The sequence below is a fragment of the Leuresthes tenuis genome, unplaced genomic scaffold (genome assembly GCF_036924035.1).
Source record: "Leuresthes tenuis unplaced genomic scaffold, fLeuTen1.0.hap1 SCAF_5, whole genome shotgun sequence".
Taxonomy (NCBI): Eukaryota; Metazoa; Chordata; class Actinopteri; order Atheriniformes; family Atherinopsidae; genus Leuresthes; species Leuresthes tenuis.
In genome coordinates this window covers 6,679,015-6,702,152 of record NW_027325359.1, presented here as the reverse complement: position 1 = coordinate 6,702,152, position 23,138 = coordinate 6,679,015, and the positions used below count along the sequence as shown (strand labels likewise).

Below are 23,138 nucleotides of genomic sequence, written 5' to 3'. Positions count from 1 at the left end.
ACTGGAAGTTTGAAAAAAAAGAAAAAAAGACTCACACACTCTGTCTTGCCCCTCTCCCTGCAGCCCATAATGACTGAGTCAAATTACCATGGGAACAGCATAACCCCTTAATGTACATATATTTATATACGTATATTTATTTATTTCTCTACCTGGTGTGTACAGGACCTCTGGTTATATGGGACTGTGTGAATGAAACAGATGTATAGACTCATATTGGAAGGAGTGAGAACAAAAACCACAAGAAAAATGCACCAGCTCCTGTCTGGATGGGAATCACCATGGGAACAGTTTCATGTATATTATAAGTGCAGGTTTTAATGGTTATGAATACATATATTTTCACCTTCGTGTGTATAGGGGTCCAGCCAGGTTCTCAAAGTTGAATATAAGTGTTGGAAATGATGCAAGTACAATTTCTGTGTCTAAACCAGAAGTTAGTTGGTGATAGAAAAACTGTATTCTTACACACAATTCACAAACATACACACATACATACCACAAGCCTTTCCCTCTGGTTCTCCCCAAGTAATTACTCTCACAAGGTTAAATATGAGGATCATTAAGTCTCAACCCAGAAACTGACTCTGTTTCATGTCGTCTCAAGACGAGACACACATTGGAAAAAGTAAAACAGTATTTGGACACAACCTGCTAAGTATTCTAATACACCCTGTCCTATCAGTCAGTAATTAGCTGGGATATTCTTGGAGGGAGATTTCTGTGACATTTTTAAATGAAAGTTGAAACAGCAGCAGAATAAACACGTCAGAGAGAATTACACACATAACCCGGCTGCTCAAAGAGGAATCTTTCATGTTGCAGCTCTGGCTAAAAGCTGCTGTGACAGCTTCCCTGCAAACTCCGGGGCTGGAGACGACTTCTGTACGGCCACATGAAATGACTTGCCTCTTTATCTCCCGATGAGAGTGATGAGAGTTTAGCACAGAGCACTGGCACACACTGAGACAAGCCCATATGTGCCGTAGTCAAACATAAGCAAGACACACAAATATACACACATGCATAATGAAGGCACATTACACGCCAACTGTTTGAACAGCTTCGTAAAGCAGCTGTGAGACCAACACACATGAAGTGGAAAGATCCATTGAGGTCCACGGCATTTATATTTTTCAGTACACAAATATACACTAAACGCATATGCAATGAACCACAAAAAACACACCAACCTGATTTCAAGAAATATTTCCCTCAATACACACAAACCCACTCACACACAAACTGTGAATAAAGTTCCAACCAGATGAACTCTGATGTGTAATGTTGCAGCAGCAGATTGAGCGTGTTTGAAGTGCAATGTGATGAGAGAGCTGGTAAACAGCAGATGAAACAGCAGCATCTCTCTGTGTGCCGCTGTCTGTCTCACCTGCCAGTGAGGCGATAACTTCATCCACATCACATGTCGCCATATCAAAGACAGACAAATGCCACGCAGTGTCTCGGAGTTGAAGGTTCACACGCACTCAGTTTAACTCATCTCTCTCACTTAGGGCATCTGATTTAGTTCCTCTGAAAGCGAAATGCTTTCTAAACTTCACTGAAGATTTCAGTGGCAGCTGATGCCCCTTGAACTTGGTTGACTTTTAGAGCAGTTTGTGTCCAATTACCAAACTTGGCAAAAAAAAATGTAAAAAAAAAACAACTTGCGTGCCTAATCCAAATTTATGTGGCTGGAATCTCATTGAAATTTTCAGTATTTTTTTTTACCACATTTCTTCCACGTTTTGAAAAGCATATCCAGACTACGGCTTCTCTAGTGGCTGCAGCAGTCCAGTTAGTGGCAGATGAAGTATTACATAGACTGTTTGTACTGTCTTATTGGTGTTTAGCTCATCCCCCTCACCACTTGATCTTGTGACCTCTGTAAAAGATAAGGCTGATGAGATTAGGCATTAACATGCTCAGCCACCCACCACAGCCATTTATCATTGTGTGTGTGTTTGTATATAGGAGGCAAGGCTTGTCCAAGGTAGTGAGGCAGAGAACATGAGGGGGTGAGCGCCAATCTCTTACACCTAAAGATGCTAACACCAAATTCATACATGCATGTTTGAACACAAGCATGCACCTCTGTACAAGCACGAACACAAGCATAATTAAACACTTGGGAAAATGTTTGTGGAAGGTAAAAAGGTGGCCATTCATAACCCGTGTCAATTTGTAAATTAAGCCTGTAAATTTTGTTGTTTCCCTTTCTATCCTCTGCAACTAAACGTGAATCATTACCTTGCGAACAGTGGTTTTCAGAGAAACATCTGTGTTTTGAGCTCTTCCAACCAGAGCTGTGGACTGAATGATGACAAAAGGTCATGACGTGGAAGGATTTTTCTCTGATTGACAAGCCTATTGAAAGCCAGTCACATGTTCCACCTCAAATATCATAATCAATATCTAAGGGCACCAATAATTTCTTAAGGAGAAAGGGGCATAACTTTACATTTCACTTGTAGAGTTAATGAATTGCACTGAAGAGTTCATCTCAACTGTTTATAATCACTTTGAAAAGCTGAGAAAGAAGTATAGCAAAATGCTTTAGACAAAATCAGGCGTCATTATTAAGGAGTCAGCATTCTGTAATCTGCAAGACTCCGGTGAAGACTTGAGACCTGATCAGGAGACATTTTCAATCACTTAAGTCTTCATTTGGACATTTCCTGGAACAAAACCAGCTCCCCTATTACCACACCGATGTAGGGAGGAGCGAGGATGAAACAGATGAGGTGCATCGAAACAACTCCAGACCTAAAAGTATCTCTATGCTAAAATGCAACATGAAGATCAAAGCAATATGACAAACCAACTGAGCAGGGCAGTACAAGGTGTGATAGCAGATTATTTATAGACTGCTTCTGTTCATACCTACTTTTGTGGGTAATAAAAACCTACACAAATACTGAGGACAGACACCCTGCAATAAACTTATTTTTGGTGAGCCTGAATTAGCCTGGGATTCAACACCACAGTTCTAGAACTGCTCATGGACCAGATCAATGTCTTCCAATCTCTATAGAGATTGATTCAATATCTAAGAACCTCATGGACTTGCAATAGAAATGTCCTTGTCAAGTGTTGTGCAATAATTGGTTGTTGGGAGCGTATTCAAGAGCAAAAAGGTTTACGGGGGGAGATGTTTTGTTGTTGAATTAACAGTAATGTTACTTTTGCCGTGTTTTGTTCTGTGTCTTCATCACCCAAATTGTCCTCAGCTGTATGAGCTTTCTCTGACCCCATGCATGTGACCCGTCACCCCCACATCTGTAGGTATGTCATTGACCTCTCCCTCTGACCTGGGTGTAAATAAGCCAGTACTGTAGAGCAGTCTGTTTTCGGCCTATCCCTGTACATACAAACCTGTAAATACTAACAGCTATGCATGCTGAAAACCTAGCAATTCTTTCAGGTACTTTTATAATCCCCAAATTCTCATATGGCATGTGCTGAAAAAAAAACTGAAAAAAGTAGAAAAACAGAAAAGATTGAAATAAAAAAATGTTGAAAATAAATGAGTTGCTAATATTGTCAGGCAATATCCTCTCTTGGACAGTGTGTGTAGAGTCTTCCTGTTTTCTTACTCCTGTGGGTGGTTCTCTTCCTTTGCCTGTCCTGTGTTTCTGCTCACCATCTGTGTCAGTTGTTGTCAGTTGGCATTTGTACAGCAGCGAGGGTTGAGGCAGAGAAGAGAAGAGAGGGAGCATTCACCAGCTGACCTCTGTGATGGCACTCCAGTTCAGCAGCAGTACTAAAGCTGGCAAAGCTTTTCACGCCCAGGACACAATTTGAGAAGTTGATTCCTGGCATGAGCTGCAGATCATTACAGCATGCATCAATGCTTGTCATGTGAAGGCCCTCTGGATCTGCAGTAGCTCTAGAGAACTTTTTCAGTCACAACCAGAAGCTGGGAATTTTTTCTTAGCCTACTTTAAGTTTGATAAGCTGTCAGTAACAGAGGATCAAATTCTATTTTATGCAAATTCTACTGCACCATTGCAAATACTATTTTATCCAGTTTCAGTCGCATTTTAATGAAATGTAAACTACATATTTTTGTTCTTCACCTTCTAATAATAAAATACCAGAATTCCAATGGCTTTTGCTGAAAAAATAATTTTTTTACCATAAGGACTAATAAGGCTACAGAGTGCAACTGGAAAAGTATTTCCTGGCTTATAGCCTTAGTAAAGGGATCAGGAGGAGTGCAGTTTTTGCCTCAGCCCTCTGCCCAGCCTCGTGGAGTAGCTTTCCTCTAAGTGGGACTCCAATCTGATTGTGATTCTGTTTAAGGAATGTTTTTTTCAACCTGTGATGTTTAAAATAGATGGAGGTGTCTGATTTTTAATCTGTGCTAAAGATATTTTACATTTAATAAATAACCATTGAAATCAACGTGTTTCCTATGTGTGTGTTTGTGTGGAAAAAATGTGTGTGTCTGTGTGTGTGCGTGCAGAACTTTCTTTGCCTTCAGCCATGGTAACCTCTGCGAGTTGACAGCTCGGTTGAGTGTGCCTCGCCCAGCTGTAGAGGGAATCCTGGATAAAGCGGTCCCCGCAGATAAACAAGCTGACCCTCCATTCAGCTTGACCACTCAACCAAGATGAGAAGAGATTAGCACCTTAAACAACTCAGCGCACACTTCAGAAAGAACCCTGACACTCGCCCCCATGAATCTGTGGTAGCCTCTGTCACCCTGACTGAGGGAAGCCAAAGATGATTTTAAATAACTGGTTTATGCAAAATTTTACAAATGTAAGACAAACAGTGTTAAAATTGAAAATGAATTATTCTTGTCTAAACATCCAAGAGAGCTTGTTTAGCTCTTTAAAGTATAAGTACATCCATTCTGCAGGAACTTTTTCCATAGTTATTACAACTATTGACTATTAGTGTTTTTCCTTATTTCAGGAACACACTGCAGGAACTTTCAACAATCATGGCGCTTAGAACTCAGTAAGGTCATTTGGCACGAGCCTTGGAGTAGATACTCTCTCAGCATGAGAGCAATCATCTGTGACATAACTGCGTGGTGATTGGTCCATACACCAAGTGTATGGGGATTACAAAACAAACAAAAAAATACAACCCCAAATCTAAAAACATTTTGGGTTGATGTGCAAAATGTATATAAAATAAAAAAGAATGAAATTGTATGCAAATTTGATAAACCGAGAGTACACAAATGCAGGGCAGGAAGAAGCCACAGGTGAACATGATCCAGATCCTTCTCCAGGCATAAGCTCATTTAAAAAAAGTGGAAAACAAAGTGACATAGAGGCAAAGTGGAAAGCTGTTCTCTGGTCAGACTAATCAAGATTTGAGATTCAGTTTCAGTTACTGGTTTCATCAGTTCCTGAGGCGACCTTATCCAAACTTTTTTAATATGTGTTGCTGTAATCAAATTCAAGATGAGCTTATATTTTCAATCAAATAATAAAATGTCTCATTTTCAACATTTGATATGTTAACTGTACTTTATTGTGAATAAAGTCTGTTTTTATTAACTATTTACACAGCATTTCAATCTTTCTGCTATTGGGCTTGTAAATAAAAACAAAAAATGTAAACATTGGTGAAATATTCACCATATCAACCCTTTTCCTTACATTAATGAAACAAAATACAAAAGAAAGGAAAATGCAGAGAGCAAAAACACTGAAGTCCACTGTTTATTGAGTCAATGTGAGATGGAGAAATTATAATGTGAAAATCTATGACTAGTCTACCAACCACTGGCTGGCTGGTAAGTCACTTCAGCATTTCTATCTGTGGTGTGAATGCAATGAGGGGAAAAAAAGCCCTTCCAGGTATGAAATCCTTCAGAGAGCTCCCAGTCCCTGTTTACCTTGTCAAGCCCCGAGAACTGTTTGGTCTCAAAATGCCTAAAAATTCTTCATCATAGGTCTTACACTTTTTGTCATCTGTATGTACCAAACTATATTTCGTCCCATCCATTAGCCCACAGGCTGATGGCTAATACTCACCTACAGGCAGCATACTCCCCTGAGGGGCATTAAGGGCAGGATGGAAGGACCAGCCTCCTCCCTCCCTGCTTCTCAGTCCCTTCCTTCATCATGCCCAATCTGTCTGTCTGCTTTTACCCTTGCTTTCTGGCTCGGCCCCTTCTTTTCCATCAACCATCTACAGATCCTTATTTGCCTGTAGCCCCATCCCCCTCCGGCCCCATAACTTACAGGACCGGGCATACAATATTTCTGTAACCAAGGTCTCATGGGTAAACGGTTAGAGTATGACATCTTGATGGTAAATGGATCTCTTTCCCTGGAGTCCTACATCACAGATGAGCCCTGTTGTCAGTCTTTCTTTCTAAGCAAGCAGAGTGATGTAGTGCAGGATTAGAAAGCATAAAAAGTAAGCCGCAGAAGGGTAAACTATACAGGAGTGCCAGGAACACAACACAAAGCACCGCACATCTCCTCCTCCCACCCAATACCTCTGCACTTTTACCTCCCTTTTTCTCAGCGGCCCTCACTTTACCCCATTTGTGCCAGATAAGATCAACAGAGTGTCTGTCATCAACAGCCTCCTGTCACGCTGTGATCGTTCATCTGTTATATATCTATGTGTGTGTGCATGTGTGTAAATGGGCAGTCCAATACGACATCACTGCATACATTTAGTGCCCCCATGTTCAAAGGGAACAATAGAAGAGGAAGTGAGGAATGAAGAGGAGAAAATGCAAAGGACAAGAGGAGGAGGGGGAGCATTAAGATGAGAGGAGAGACAAAGAGAAGAAGAAGGAAACAAAGCAGAGGAGGAGGTGAAGGAGACAGGACACAGGGCATCCAAGGGGAAAATGACGAGGAGTCAGAAGGACTTGCGCAACGACTGTGAAACTATCTCATTTTTATCTTGTGAGAGGACTTTCGAAGTGATCCGCACAACCTAATTATTTTCCCCTAATAAAAGCAACATATGCTAAGACAATAAAAGGCCTTATTGGACACCTATTCATTAAAAAGGAACAGTAAAAAGTGTAGGACTCTGGCAAAGGGATTAGCTTTTAAAAGGGCTTTTCTCTGGCTGGAAATGGCCTTAGTCTTCCTTTAGGATGTCCATATGGGTGCACAGCCCACCATAAAAGATCTGAATTATACATGAACAGGCCTGGCTGTTTTATTGGCTGTGATTTTCCTTTTTGCTCTCACCTAATTGCATCAGTGCACGATACCTGTGTATGAGTGCAACACGGCATGCAGTTTAAGGTGAGGAAATGTTCAGTTGTAAAGTACATATAGCTAATGACAACCATTCAGCAGCAGCAAGATAACCTATAAATCACAAAAGTTTGTTAAGTTAGGAACATGTAGCTGAAATAAGGCAATCTGGTGACTCACGGCTGACAGTTTGACACGGTGAAGTCATTATTCCATATGGTCAACGTACTGCAAGTGTCACTATATTTCTATTATGAGCACAGCAATGCTGTCTGTGTGTCTGTATGTGTGTGTGGTAGGCTGGTGTAATAGGGCCACACACAGGTGTGTGTATGCTCACCTCCTCACTGATTCACCAGCTAATTGGTCTCCTGCGGCAAACTGACATATTCACACACTCAAAATCTCTCACACACACACACCACGTCAAGTGTGTGTGCTTACAAACACACATACAATGCAGCGTGCGATAGTTACATCCACATGTGTGCAAACAGTGTAAATATGCACAGACATCCAAACATGAGGATGCCTGCATGCTCGCATTCCCAGGCAGCCCGCAGAGTGCATCTCCAAATCAACTCGTTATCACAGTCCTGACTCTGAGTGATGAATGACACCTCAACGGAATGCTTCTAACGTCCACACACCTCCTTTAAAGTGCTGCAAAGGATAACAATTGACCACAAAAGAGTACATTACTGTAACATGCAAACAATGAAAGGAAATGCCTCCAAACTCTCCAACACATAAAAGGCTGCAGCCTCCAAACACATGGAACACAACAGAAGCTTTTTTTTAGGAAAAAACTGAAGGGGAAATAAACAGTGAATGAAATCTAATCATATAAAATGCACAAATAGGGAAATTTTGCTAAAAATGAAAATATCTATTGCTAATTCCTGGCAGTTTTTTTGTGTCCTCAATATTTTTGTTTGCTCACAAACTCACTGTAACCTGAAATGAACTTTATCTTCCTCATTCCATCCATCTTCCTGACTGTGGTTGGGAGAAACTCAGTTTGTCATTTTCCCTTACAGTCCCCATTCTCCTGCCACCCCCATCCCTCGTGGTGGAGGTCGAGTGGGAGAGGGATGTTCTGTTTTAAATAAGAAGGCAGCACTGGCCCATTAAACTCTGATAGTAATGATATTAATTTGGCAGGAACGTGTCATTTTCACAGGAGAGCAACTAGCTGAACTGTCATTACGCTCACACACAAGCATTCTGGCTTACACACACTCACACTAGCTCACCCTTTATTTCTCACACACACACAAAAACAGGAGCATGTCACAGGAGAGCAGCTAGCAGTAACATTATGAGAGTCAAATGGGAATGGGAAAGATTAACATGCCCTTGTTCACAATGGCAGCAATGGCGCAACTTAAGTCCACCTCCCACATCTACAAGCTTCTCAGCACCTTTTACCCTCTTCTAAAACACTTTGTCCTGTCCCTCTTCAACTGACACCTTCCTCTTAACATCTTTTCTGATTCCTTCTTCACCGTTGCTCAGCGTCTTCAGTCATCTTCAACTGCGTAAACCATTCAGCAGGTTCACTGCTGACCAGGAGAGGATGGCAGTCCATTCTCTGTAGCAGCCAGGCTGAAACACTCTGACACATTATGAAAATTGTTTTTTGCTCAAAATAGATTTTGTTAATGAAACCTAATGAGCACAGAGGACCTAACTAATCAATACGTGACTGAAAGTGATGGCAATTTCCCTGTGTTAGCAGTATTCTTATGAATCCATCAACAATCAGTCAGCAACTTTGTACAACCCCAAATCAGACTAAGTGTATCAAATGAAAAAGGAAGATATGGAAAATACAATAAAGCTTAAATTAATTATTAAAATAATGATTCTTATACTGCCTTTTATTTTATCATGTCAGTACAAATCCAAGATATTCTATATATTTTAGTTAACTTATCCTATTTGTTAATATACATCCATATTTGCATTGCAGTTCTGCAACACATTCCAAAAGAAGTTGGGCAAGTAAAGCTTTTAGCACTTTGTTCTGTTGTCAATTGTTGTCAGTTGTTGTTTAGTCCCATTCCTCCAGAAACCAGATGGTGTTTAGCAGTTCAGTAGATACTTCCGGCATTGTGTTGAGTGGCAGCCAGCAACAGTTGTTCTCTCCCTTTTCGCACTTTAGCTTCCCCCCTTGTTCCATAACTGTTGCACAGCAATTTCCCTCGGGATAAATAAAGCTTCTTGAATCTTGAATCAGTACAGACTCATTTGGGGGCAGGTCAGAGCTGCAGGGAGGACAGGACCCATAGTCTTTGTAATGTGTGTAGAATGTGGTTTTGCTTTGCGTTTTTTTTTTTGTTTGTTTGTTTCTGGAGCCCAGGGTGTCCGTTTCTTCCAAAAAGATCTGAAATACTAATTGGTCTGAGGTCGCCTCTAGACAAGGTCAGCGTAACACCTTTTAAGCACAGTAAAGTTTTAAGTGGCATTTTTTAATTCAACTATGTACATTAGAGCTTGATAACGCTTTCCCAAAGTAATCCATTGTGCATGTGGTTATATCAGGCATCGATGGTAGCTCTTGATGCAGCGCTGTCCGAGGGATCGTAGATGACAGGTGTTCAGTGAAGCCTTTCCTTTTACCCACTAAATATAATATTCTGCACTGTAGAGGAATATGCAAATCCATTTTAATCTGTCTTTGAGGAACATTATTCTTAAACAGTTCAATGATTTTCTCACACATTTGTTGACAAACTAGAGATCCTCTGTACCCCTTTAACTTCACTTTAACTCAACTTAAAGACTTTGTCTTTTGTACCAAATCATGATTACAACCATCTTTGTTGACTTGTTTGACCTGTTTGACATAACATCCTTATTGTTTTCTTTTACTGCATTACTAACACTAGATTGCCCCATCCTGAATCTTTTTGTGTTGCAGGTCTGACATGCAAAAGTGGAAATGTATCAAAAACTGAAATAAATTTGGTGAGTACCTTTGGTTAAAAATGTCTGAAATGAAATAGAAGCAAAAGTAAAGGTTGGAATAACTGCTTTACCTTCCCAACTCATGTGGATGGTGGTAAAATATTTTCATTTGTGCTCACTTTATGATTGCATACTATTTTGAGTAAGTACTTTGAATTAGCCCCACCTGCAATAGCTAAAACAAACACTGATGCTTCAGCAATAATCGAGTAATGATATTAAATCAGTCAGAGGCACCAAATAAATATTCATTCTTAAATACTTTATAGATATTGCAACAAAAATCTTTTAATACTTTGGTAGGACTTGCAGGGTTTGTTGGAGTATTTTCACTTTGATGTACTGGCTCTTTTTTTCAGTTTTTTTCTGTTTTTCTTCTGCTCTTGGTGAAAAAAAGTACTGACAGACCTCAGAATGAGGCTCAATCTGACCTTTAGTTTATATGATTACTCTTGACAGATGTTCTAGGAAACACCACAAATAGATAGTCCAAGTGAGTCACAAATTTCACATGAATTACTTTGTCTTTAAAGTTGTCATCCAACCACTGACAACTTCCTCAGTGGTTTCCTTAAGGTTTGGAAGGTGAGATTTTCACGGCAAAAACAGTCCAAATATATGTTTATGCTTAAAAGTGTGCTTATCTATTGAACAATTAAAAATTTAAAGGCACACAAGAAAACATTAACAACAGTATTTTCTCGATCAGTCACTCTCCTCTCCAGGCTATAACACTTATGAGAGCCGTCCAGCGTCTGTCTCTATAACACTGCTAAATATACTCACACACACAGTGACTCTGGCACACAGGTCACTTACACATGCCTGCATCCATCAACACAGAGTGACCATGAAAACAGTAAACACACAACAGAGGTTTGTAAATGCACTGTTCAGTGTAAAAGAAAACGAAAATGGATTGTTTATAATTGATATGAAGATGTGATCTGTGTGTGTGTGCGTAAAACAGTATGTGCATCCTAATATGTTTTTGTAAGAATGTGCAAGGGTGTTTCTCTGTGTGTCCATGCTGACCCCATCTCGGCACTCCTGACTGGTTGAATGCAGGCTGCATAAATTAGTGCTGATGCAGTGCGATGTAATTATGCTGCTGTCAGGATGGCCCCTCTACTCAAATTCATTTTAATAAAGTTGGTCTCCAAGGTTACCGACCAGAGGTCACCTTCGATGTCAGTCCCTATGGATCACACCCACAGGACATTCTGAAAGTCTGTGGTCGTAGTACAGTAACACCTTAACATGACCGGCCTCCACATCACAACACAAATACACCACCCACTGGCTTATTAAGGATGGAGACAGCCAGCAGAAAGAAGAGGGGCATAGAAACAATGGTGGATCACAATGTGGCAAGATTAGATAGAAAATACAGAGAAATGAGAAGGAGTGGTGCACGAGGAGTGTGTGGGAGCATGGAAAAAGCATAAAAATGAGACAAAAAGAGTAAAAAGGAGAGGGTAGACAAGGGTAGACGGACAAGGAGAGGGCGAGGGAGCGTCTCTCTTGGGCAGATGGCGGGGTGTATTCTCATTTGTCCTGCTACAGTGTGTGTGTGTGCCAACACTAACCTCCAGGGCAGAGCTGCAGTACAGAACACGCTCTCAATTAGCCAATAACACAGAGAGAGGGAGAGGCACTGCTCTGTGTCGACACAACAAACACTTAAACAAACAGGACACTGGACACTGCTGCAACACCAGCTGCTGAAAGACTTCTACAAATTAACCAGGTTTCCATCTACTTGCAAATACCATTTCGTTATCGACATGCGTAAATGCTTTTACTGCTAATCATGAATGTCTTGTACTTTCTCATAATTTTTATAGATAATGTTGCAAATAACGAAGACGCAATTTTCAATAGTTTGGGCACTGACAATCTAAACAAACTATTGAAATTTGACAGAAGATGACATGTTTCAAATTTTGCAAGGAGAAATTGTACAATCTGCCTTTTATGCTGTAAATATACATTCAGCGACAATATTCAAAACACTGAGAGGTGACTGACTAAAACTGCTGTGAAATGTTGTGAAAACATGTAAAACTATTCTCCCTGATAGCTACAGGCTTCACCAGCAGGGCAAAGTGCAAGTTGTGGCTGATGAGAGTATTTTCCAACCAATTTTCAAGGGTTTCTACCTATTTTTATTTATTGCTTTTAAAATAAAGCAAATGTATATTTGCACAGTCCACAAAAGAACAATAGTCTTGATTCTTGTGCCAGTTTTAGTTTAGATTCAAACCACGTGAATACACCACTGCCATTCAATGCTCCAGTCAGTCTTCATCCAACTCATTCTCCCACCAAAATACTCACATACACATGCCTGGTCTCGGAGCCCTCATTGTTATATCTAACATCCTTGATGCAAGATAATGTCATTTTTCAACGTGCATGGTATTTCTTAGCTCCCGGCCTTCTTGTGACGTTGCCATGATAATGCCATGATCGTGCTTTCTGTGTCTGCATGCGTAAATCAATTTGGACTCTGCAGACACACATGCAGTATTATACTAATATTTGAGGCTGCACACAATTGGCCACAGAGGAATGACGTAGACCCTCGTAGACTGTTGCAGATGATGAAATTGACGTCATGGAGCCCTCATGGTCAAACCATGAACTGCTTTTAACACTGAAAATGAGAGAGAAGCTTTCAACAATAAAAAATTGCCTTTTATCTTATTTAATTTTTTGTTGCCTAAACTTAACCAAGTAGTTGCGGTGCAGCTAAGTGAATAGCTGAAGCAACTGAAGACTATAAATGCTAACAGTGAAGTGAAAAATAGTTGTCTCAACTGATAAACAAGTCCCCTATTTACGACTCTCTCTTACGCCCATCCAACCTCATTAACCTTGCAATTATTGTCACTTTAACTCAGTGCCATAACCATTTTTACCGGAGCTTCAGGCACTCTGAACTCACTGCAGTTTTCTTCTTGAAAAGTATGCATTGCTACGAAGAAAACAGCTCTGTGACGTCACGGGAATAGTTTAAGAAGAAGACATACCAGAGGTACAATTAGCATACGCAGAGAAAACTGCACAGTTTCAACATCTTACTTTTAAGGGGGTTTTAATGTATTTGGACATTTATGATAATTGTAGCTTCTGGTTTTGATAGTCGTATAGCTGCTTATAGAGATGGGCCTGCTTGCACATTCTTCCCTTCAGCTCTTCCTTTTTTCCCACTTGCTCCATGCGTGCTAGGTTACAAAAATTGGGAGGTGCAAAGACGCCTGGCAAGATGTAGCTGTAGATCAGTTTCCTATACTTCGAAAAAAGAAGCTCAAGGGCCACCCAGTCAGTTGATAACAGTTGAATCCTCCAGGGTTCTATTTATCCCAAAAGGAAATACAATTTCAAAAGAAAACATTTCATTTTTGATGAATGAAATATTTTTTCATTTAATTTAATTTCAAAACATGAGACGGGGTCCTGTCAAAGTATCAAGATGAAGAGTTGGGAATCAGAATGTGTTGCATCATCTGCCTCTGGCTTGATATGATAATATTTCCCATTACAGGCTGTGTTTGATGCTGTATTGTATGCTGTGAATATTGACACTCCAGTCTACAACTAGAATACTCTACCTGCACTTTGTATGGTCATACAGCAGTCATACAGTGTGTGAGATGGTGTAACCTCGCAGTGTGGGCCGAGGTGACTTTGACTGCCTGTGTAATAGTTACAGCAACACGCTTTGTTAGCTGCAGGTAATTTATGGTTGAACTGGCCTGATAGTCTGATACGATTGACTGCCCCAACTGTCTTTACCAGCCCCAAAGACACAGAGGAAGGCTCTATCTCAGGAGGAAAGAAAAAGACTGAGGAAAAGACATGAAGACAACAGACTGCAGGGTGACTTAAACTGTTGCTAGACGAATCAGGACTTAGCCTGCGGAGAAATATAAAAAGTGAGCGTGACAAATGCATACGAGGCTATGAGTAATGCAGGTAAAAGGCACTGACAGGGTGGGAAAAAATAAAGTGTTGCAGAGCAGTTTAGTTCTCAGCATCTCTCTCGAGGTGTGCTGAGAACTGAATTGCATTAAAAACTGACAGTCTATTCATCTGAACCATATCAAGAAAGAACATTTAGTTAATTGAATGATTAATAAATTCAGCTTAGTCACACTATTTCACTCTGGTGCTGCCTTTGGATAAAAATGTCTGCCAAATGGGAGACGTCATATATCATTTGTTTGAAACCTGTGGCTGAAACTCGAGCTGAGCATCGATATAAGTTGAACCAGTTCAGCTGTGTATACACAGTAATTGAGATAGAGCAGTTGAATAGTGAGTTGTTTAACCTTGCACTCTTGTGTCTGCCATCCTCTGTTTTATCAGGAGAAGATGTAAAGTCTTTTCTTGCTGGTTCATCATTACAGTGAGACACATGTTCACTTGAAACTAAAGTGCAAATGGAGAGCCAACCAGCACTTGTCTTTATAATATGGACGGACATACGATTCTTCACACCCACTTCGCTACACCTTCCTCACCTAATAAAGACCGGCACTGACCCGTGCCCTACACACACCTTTCCTTCAACCCCTCCCCTAATCCAGACAGGCAGGAACATCCTTACCGATTTCTCCCTTCCCTCATACCCTATCTCCAGGATCGGCTACTCTAATCTGGTCTGTCAGTCCAACCAGATCCTTGACTACTGTTCTCCTTTCATCTCCCACCTTCAAACAGAATGAGGATGCTTTCATAACACTGGGTGAGTGACAGGTAAGGGAGTTAGGTGAAAACAGGCCTGTGATGTGGACAGGCACTTTGTCCTGTTTAAATACACTAATGGAGGATAAGAAGCCTGTCACAGGGACAGGTAGAGATAGGACAGGACAGAAGACACAGACACTCATCTTTACTTATGGACAATTTGTAAATTTAGAGAAGGGATGTGCAATGTGTTACATCAGATAGCAGAGGATGAGGCAGAGGGCAAGCATCTCCAATGTCAGCACAATACTTTGTGTTTGCTTCGTGTTTAAAAGAAAGACATTTCTTTCCTAGAAAATTACCTTTAAAGAACAAAAAAGCTTCCTGTTCAGCCACAGAGCAACTAACTGATGTTAGCCAGCAAAGTCCAAGAACAGTGTTTCTCTTATTCCCACATGGAGCACTCCAATTTCAGAGTTACATTACCACACAAATCACAGGTGAACACACACAAACACACACACTCTCATCTGAGTCACAGCTTACACACCCAGTAGTCAGCCTTTTGAATGGATGGCACCTGCATACAGGAGGAGGGGGCACACAAATAGGATTCCTGAGAGGAAGGGGGTTGTGCAGTGGCGGTGGGGTGAGATTGAGTCCATAAATAGGATTGTGTAGGAAGCAGGGCACACTAAATAGGATTGTAATGTACAGGAAAGGATGTATAAATAGGATATGAGAGTCAGAGTTGTGTTCTCACGAGTTCTGCGTCCCTGTGGTATAAGAGTTCTGTGGACTGGCTTGCAGTGTGTATGTGTGCGTGTGTATGTGTGTGAGCGTGTTTGCGTGTAAGTAAGTAAAGGCTATTAATGTGGAGGCTAATCTTGAGGTACCTGTCTCCTCAGGCAGAATGTGACCTCCACTAGCCAAGTTCACCCATATTTGTCCTCCCATCTCATTCCTCACCTCCTCCCCCTTCTTCCTCTCCTCAATCTTCACATCCATTTCTTTATTAACTTTTGTCACTTTGATTGTCATATTTCATAAAAGAGAACAGTGTTTTGTTTTTTTTTTAAGTCTTTTCCTGAACTCTTTGAACAGGTAAACCGTTAATCTCTTCCCCTGCTTCCCCTCCAAGAGAGGTTGACGGTCAAATCTCTATCTCCCCCTCTCTGTGGCTTCTACTCTCTCTACTTTTGGGGTCAGTGGACTTTGGGAGCTGTCAGCTCAGTGTTGGTGTCTGTTGGCTGACAGACTAAAGTCAAAGGTGAGGGGTCAGGAGTTAGAGGGCAGGATGTGACCCTGAAGACAAACAGCATGGGGAGAGGGTCATCCCCTCGAAAGAGCTTGTCATTCTCCACGCAGGGGGTGATGTACTGTGAGCATACAGTGTGTGCATGAAAGTGTGTGGATCCCTCATATTTGCATGATGATGCCCGCTCTATTTTGTATACACTCACACCCAGCCCCCTCACCGCAGCGTGTGTGGCATGGCACACACTGTGATATGATATGTGAGATGTGTCATGTTTGTATGTTTAAGGGCCTCTGTCAGTGTAGCTCCTCTGCTCCACTTAGAGTTACTTTACAAACCTGTTTACAAAACCAAGGTCACAATGGAGTGCTATGAAAACATCATCCTCTATATAAACCAGGGCAACAATGCATACACAACTGACAAAGACACAGGCAATGCTCTCATACAGCCATATCATCATATTTGAAGCTCCAAGGTAAGTGTGTATGTTTGTGTGTGGGACACATGAGAGCATGCTGCCTCCTCCAGACAGGTAATGGATGGTCGGACTGAAAGAGACGGAGGGGAATTAAGATAAACACACTCTGATAAAACGAACCTGCCCGGCGCACTGCTGTCTGTTTACTACGAATTAAAACATATCACATGTGCCACACGCACATCCAAGCACGAGAGCATGCACACATAAACTCTGATACCTGCGTACACGCATGCACACACACAAACTTACCCTAAAGACTTTATGATGGATTTATACACAAAGGCACACTTAAACAGTGGAATAAATGTTTGGACAGTGGTGGCTCTTTGAGTAATTGACCTATGAATCATACACAAGAGATCTTGTAAATTATGAAGACAAATAAAGTCTCCATTTATCAGGTTGCTATAATAAAATCTTAAGCAGATTTAAACAGAAATGTATATGCTCAGACAGGGCCTTTATTTGTTGCAGTGAGGTGTCCTGCATACAGATTATGCTGACTAACCTGGTGACAAGCCCATTCTTAGTGAAAAGCCATGTTTGGAACAGAGAAAGAATGAAATTGGTCTCAATACTGAAATATTAAAAGGCCTTCACTGAAAAAAATGTGAAGTTACTGTCCACTGTGAGTTCTACGATAATTTGTTGTATACCGTTTGATTAGCTAACAATATAGTTTGGAATATAAATTTAGGTTAGCATTAAATACAAAAACTGGAAAATGTCCCAAAAGAAAAAAGTCTAACACGCTCGTCTGTTACGCAAGGGGAGAGATAAGGCCAAAAGTTGGTATGGCCACACACTCCCCTGTGCAAACATACTTCATACGTGCACGCACACTTTCCAACTTTATGCACCAGTGAACTAAGTACATAATGAAGTGTGACATATCAAGCAAAGGCGCTAATGGGGTGTGAAGTCATTAGTGAACTCTGTCTCTCTTACACACACACACACACACACTCAACCTTGTATGTGCATAACAACAGACCTATTCTCTCAGTCTGTATTTGTGAGGTGTGAATGCAATAAGCCCGTTAGGTAATCCTGGCCCCAGGATAATATTAGTGAGCTATGGGCTTTACAGTGCAGCCTCTCGAAAATGCATTTCCATGTGTATCGTATGTGGGTTGTGTCAATGCAAGCTGTATCGTGTGCAGGTACTAAGCATGAAGTTCTGGTGAGAGAAGTGCCATTCAACAGTTGAAGTGTGTCTCCCTTTGCTGGCGCTCACACACCTGACATTCACAGATCTCTGACAAATGCATGTGTGTGTTAGGCTGATATGACTGACGCATTTACAGCTGGAACGGCAACAAGAAAGAAAAAAAGGGAGAGAAGAAAGAGACACAGGAAGAGTAAGAGACTAAAAGCTTGTCAGTCTCTCTTAATTATTCTAATTGCTGAGCTCAATGCCAAGGTTTATGCATTCCCCTGGCACAACAACACAACACCCCCAATCACACACACATACATCCACATACACATGATTTCAGTCACAGGATTGCCTTGAAACCTCTCCTCATTCCTCATTTTGTCCTCTTCCCTCATCACCATACAGAACTTACCCATCTCTCTCTTTTCCTCAGCTCCCTCTATCAGCATGCCTCCACCCTCAGAGCACCCTCTTATTCCTCCACTCCTCCTCCTCTCCTCCCATCACAACAGACCCTTCTGCTTGCTCTCCCCAGCCACTCCTCTCCTCCACCCCTCCGTTCCTCCGAACTGGATTAAAAGTACTTTTCATTACCCGTGCGGGAGATATGGCACTTAAAAATCACCCCATTATCATTTTTCACCCAGCAAACAGCACACACTCTCACAGAGACATAATTACCACACCCTGTCATACCAGGGAGATGGAGGCTGCTGATTTCCAGCCAGGCCGTATGTGTCACTCTGTGTGTGTGTGTAAGAAACTGCTGCCTGTCCGCCTGCCTGCCTGCTTCTCTTATTGATATTAAAAGCGCTGCATAAACGAGTGTTTAAAATGGCTGTCAGAGGGGGAGAGAGAGTGGATCCACTCCAATCACAAACTGCAGCACACATCACTGGATCCCTTTCCCAGCTTGGCACATGGTAATGGCCTGGAATAACAGAATACTGCCAGATGATTCCCATTCCCACTTTCTAAGTTGTGCAAAGCTATGAGGAGGCAGTTGAAATGGGAAGGAATGAGTGATAGAGCTGGCTTTAACCAATCAACATTTAACACACAATGAATTGGAAGTCATATGATGAATTGGATTCATGGCAAGGTTCGTTCTTAATGGCCGAAGTGCGTCAAATTGTGCAGCTGGAGAGGGAAGGGGGACCGACACACTAATATTCATTTAGGAAGGCGGTCAACATCACAGTTGCACCAGTTCTGCAGGGGCCATGCCTTCGTTCACAGCATTCACAAGGGGGTGTTAAGTATATACATGTTTAAAACACTCCCTGCACCCCTAAGACATTCATCAACGTGACAACACCTCATGGCGGCCCCCCAATATCACTCTGCAGGGGCCTGCTGTTGGCCTGTCAGAGGAATGGGTGTCTATAATTATGCCTTTAGATAAAGCAGGGATAAACGTGGGTCCTGCATGATTAACTGGGTTGCTGTTTGATCACATTTGACTAATTTGCGGCATAAATCTTCAGGCTGGCGCCCCTGCTAGAGACCATTAGCCCTGACACGATACCCCTGACACACGCACACAAACACACACTCAAAACTCATACCTTTTAGAGGAAAAGCGAAAAGGAGAGGAATGCTGTTGGCCTTAGTGATGCTGTGGAGGTGGGGTGGGAATATGAAAACAAAAAACACCCTCTTGCTCATAGTTCCACTCCAAATCTATCAGCATGAGGTAGGGAGAGGGGACTGGGGGGTACATGTGTGGCTGGTGGTACACCAAAGCACTATATAGAGAGAAATGCAGGTGTACGGGTTTATAATATTAAGCAAACATGAGCTCTGAGGTCTAATTATGACACAAGGGAGGTTATAGAACGAGAGAGGGAGAGATTCAGTACTGTGTGGTGAAGTGGATGCTGAAGCCAGCAGAACCAGCCTGGTCATTTGTAAACAGGTAACGATGCAGGCCAGGTGTACGAGCATATGTACCAATGAGCAAGGGAGGAAACGGGAAGAGAGAGGGAGTCTGAGAAGAGAGGGAAGATGGGAAACAAGGTGGGAGGAGTAGAGGGAGGATCTAATTAGGGTGAATTTACAGTGCCCTGTGCCAAACAGCTAAAATGGCCAACTGGGCACAGAGATTTATTACTGGGTTAAATTAGGTTGTCTGGTGAGGGTTGGTAAGACCACCTGCAGCCGTCAAATGTCACACTGATTATTATAACTATTATAAGACAGCAGTGGCGTAACAGAAGCTACACACATAACAAGTAAAACAGTGTATTTTTACAGATGCAGCCTCGAAAGAAACCAATATTCTTTTGTGTTTAGGACAATATCAATTGAGTCAAGTGAGTGATTAATAATGATGCTTGAACCCATTTAGCATGAATCAATGAACCTCTGGACAGAAGGTTTCCAGTGCAAGGAGCCTTTGTCTCCATTTGCATCAGTATCCTTGATCAAATCTGCAAGGTAAACAGGTTTAAAACCTGATGGGGATATTAAACTTGCAGATTGAGCCTGGCTCCTCTCCCCAGGCTTGTCTGGAGCTCGGGGCTGGGGTTTGGGCATCTGAATTTGACTCTAGCTGTTGAGAGCAAGGACGTGGCACAACGAGCCAGCCCTGGGCGGCCATACTTTCATGGTCGGTTTCCATTTAAATATCTGACTGACAGGGAACATGGCGCCATTAAGGCGTCCCGCGGGCCCGGCACGAAAGGAGGAAATGGGCAGATAAAACCCCCCAAGGGAGAGGAGGGGGTGAGAGAAGGGCCATGCTACAAAGCCTTTTACAGTGGGATCTGCTCTTAAAACTGTTCTCCATCCATTCAGTGTTCTCTCCATCCACACTCAAAACAACCTTGTCTCTCTGGAACAAAAGCAGGATTAATCTAGCATGACTTACGGCCTCAACCTGACTTTTTCCCCTCGGTTGGCACTATGAGGTCATATAGTATGTGTGAATGCTCACGAGTGTTCACATAAAACAGTATGAGATTCCTCCTAGCCCCAACATTAGCTGTCAAACATTCAACACAGTAATACCCCTGTATCATCTCAGGCCTACTAATCTAATAAAACACAAATTTCTGTTTTTTATGACTACAAAACATGTTGGTCCATTAATGATGTAACACTGAGGACAAGCAGCACTCCAACAATTTGTTAATTTTGACCTTGAAACTGGCCTTGTGCATCAGTGGAGGGGGCCTATCTGTAAACTAAGGGAGAATGGCATAACTTAAAGTGGGTGAAACTCAAACTGGCCAAATCACACAAAGTCACAAGCCACAAGCCACAAAGCCACATGAATATCCATCCATCCATTTTCTATACCGTCAATCCATCGGTCGGGTAGCTGGTGGGCTGGAGCCTATCCCAGCAGTCATCGGGTGAAAGGCGGGGAGAAAAATTAACATTTAGTGGGATTTTACCTTTGAATTCAGGGGATTTTGCCCTCTTTATATCAGTTATTATTACTTTAACTACAATGCAGTTACAATATCAGGGAGTTAGAAAACAGATTTATTAGATGCCTTTTTTCAGCTCTAGTTTGAAACAGAGTTGATAACAAAGAGTGTGAAGGTTTCTCCACAGACATTTTGCACCAGTAGCTGAAATGAGGTCTACACAAAGATGTAGTTTAATCACATTTAATCTCTCCCACTGCCAACAAGAAACTCTCAGGACACAGTAATGGGAGTAGTTGCTTGGATTTATGTAAATAAAAATTGCCCTAACTGCTGTAGTGCTTGTATGCAGGTACTTTGTAAGACCAGAGGAATACCAAAACCTTTGAACGGCCATTGTGGAGCATCCACAGTATTTTACTTGTTATTTAACTTGGTGAGTTAAGTCACAGTTCTGCAATTGTGAGTTCATGGGACTGGCTCTCAAATGGGTCTTAATATTTCCATAGAAAGCATTTTTTACATGTCGCACCAAATAAAATTCTTACTTGAGCAAATGTTTATCTTCAAACTGTAGATGGGCATAACCTGCAGTAGTTTGAAGTAGGATTTATGTGAAATTTATCAAGCAGCAGATGGATTCTTTTGCATTTGTATGGTATTTCACCAAATACATGGTATGGCACAACCAAGTGTTGGGTTGCCTCATCTGCTGTGTACCTTAATAAATAAACAAAGACATTTTAAAAAGCATCTAAAAAAAGTTGTCTGAAACCCCTTCAGTTTCTGGCATGTCAGTCTGAAGCCCCTCGGGTGACATTATCAACAGCAGCTGACTAACAGCCAGTGCTAATTCGCAGAAATGACAGGATAATGTTAAGAGCACACAGGGGCAGCTGTAGCTCAGGGGGGTAGTTGCTGTCCTTCAAGCAGAAGGAAGTTGGTGCAGTCCCCAACAACCCTACCACACATGTCAAAATATCCTTGGGCAAGATACTGAGCCCCAAATCTCCCCCCAAAGCATTCCTTACCTAGCATCTGCTAAAATAATAAAGTATAAACAACAACAAAAAATATTTGTTAGTTGTTATCATACATCAGCGTAAATGGCACATCTGTTTCAGAAAAGACTAGTGATGTGCTTAAAACTGATTTTATTCATCTCCACATGCCCCAGTTTGTAGTTCACTTGATGCCATGTGCAGTCCGTGTGCCAAAGACCCACCACAGTTGTTACATTTATTTGAATAAAACAAGGCAGACAGATTTCTTTTGAGCATTGGGCCGTATGTATGACACTTGTGTCAATTGAGTCAAGAATCTTAACTTTTAGGACTTCCACGCTAAGAGGTTAACTGGCTGTCTGAAAGTGTTAAATACAGCAGTGAGTGACTCTGACATACAAACACAAATTAGAAAAGCCAGCAAACCAGAAGGCCAACCAGCCAGGAAAGACAACTGGCACCATGCAGACTGAAAGAGACAGAAAGGAGGAGATAGAGAGTCTGCCAGTGATAGACTTTCACCTCTTCATTTCCCACAATTTAGCTTTCAGATGCTCCACTCTACCCCTCCTTCCTCTTTTCGTGCCACCGTCCTTACTGCCAGGCCCAATAAGGGTCAAGTCCCTACCTTCCTCTTAAGGACCTCATTTGCATCCCCCCGGCAAGCAGCCAGTCAGGGCTTGTTCAAAGAGCCTGCTAATCCAATCAGATTGCTCAACTGTGAGGCCTTATCGCCACAGACACCGGCATCTGCAGAAACCACATCAGAGGGCATCACGGAGCTGCTGGTTGTGACTGTTGGAGACAGAGTCAGAGGGAAGTAGGCATCACAAGGCTTCAACACGGCTCAAAGTTAGCCAGCAGTGACAGTCAGTGAGCGGGAAAGGCTTAAGCAACACGTCTCATGTTATAACTGCTGCCTCAGGAACGACACAGACACATATTGGGTGTGAAATACAAATTAGACTGGTAGGTTTTCATCTTTATCTACTGTT

The 23,138-nt window shown here is 41.8% G+C and overlaps 1 protein-coding gene across 1 annotated transcript in view; it reads right to left on the bottom strand.

Annotated features, from left to right (window-relative positions):
* Positions 1-23,138, bottom strand: part of wwox (WW domain containing oxidoreductase) — a 137,054-nt gene that overhangs the window by 1,581 nt on the left and 112,335 nt on the right. The gene's annotated exons all lie outside the window — the stretch shown is intronic.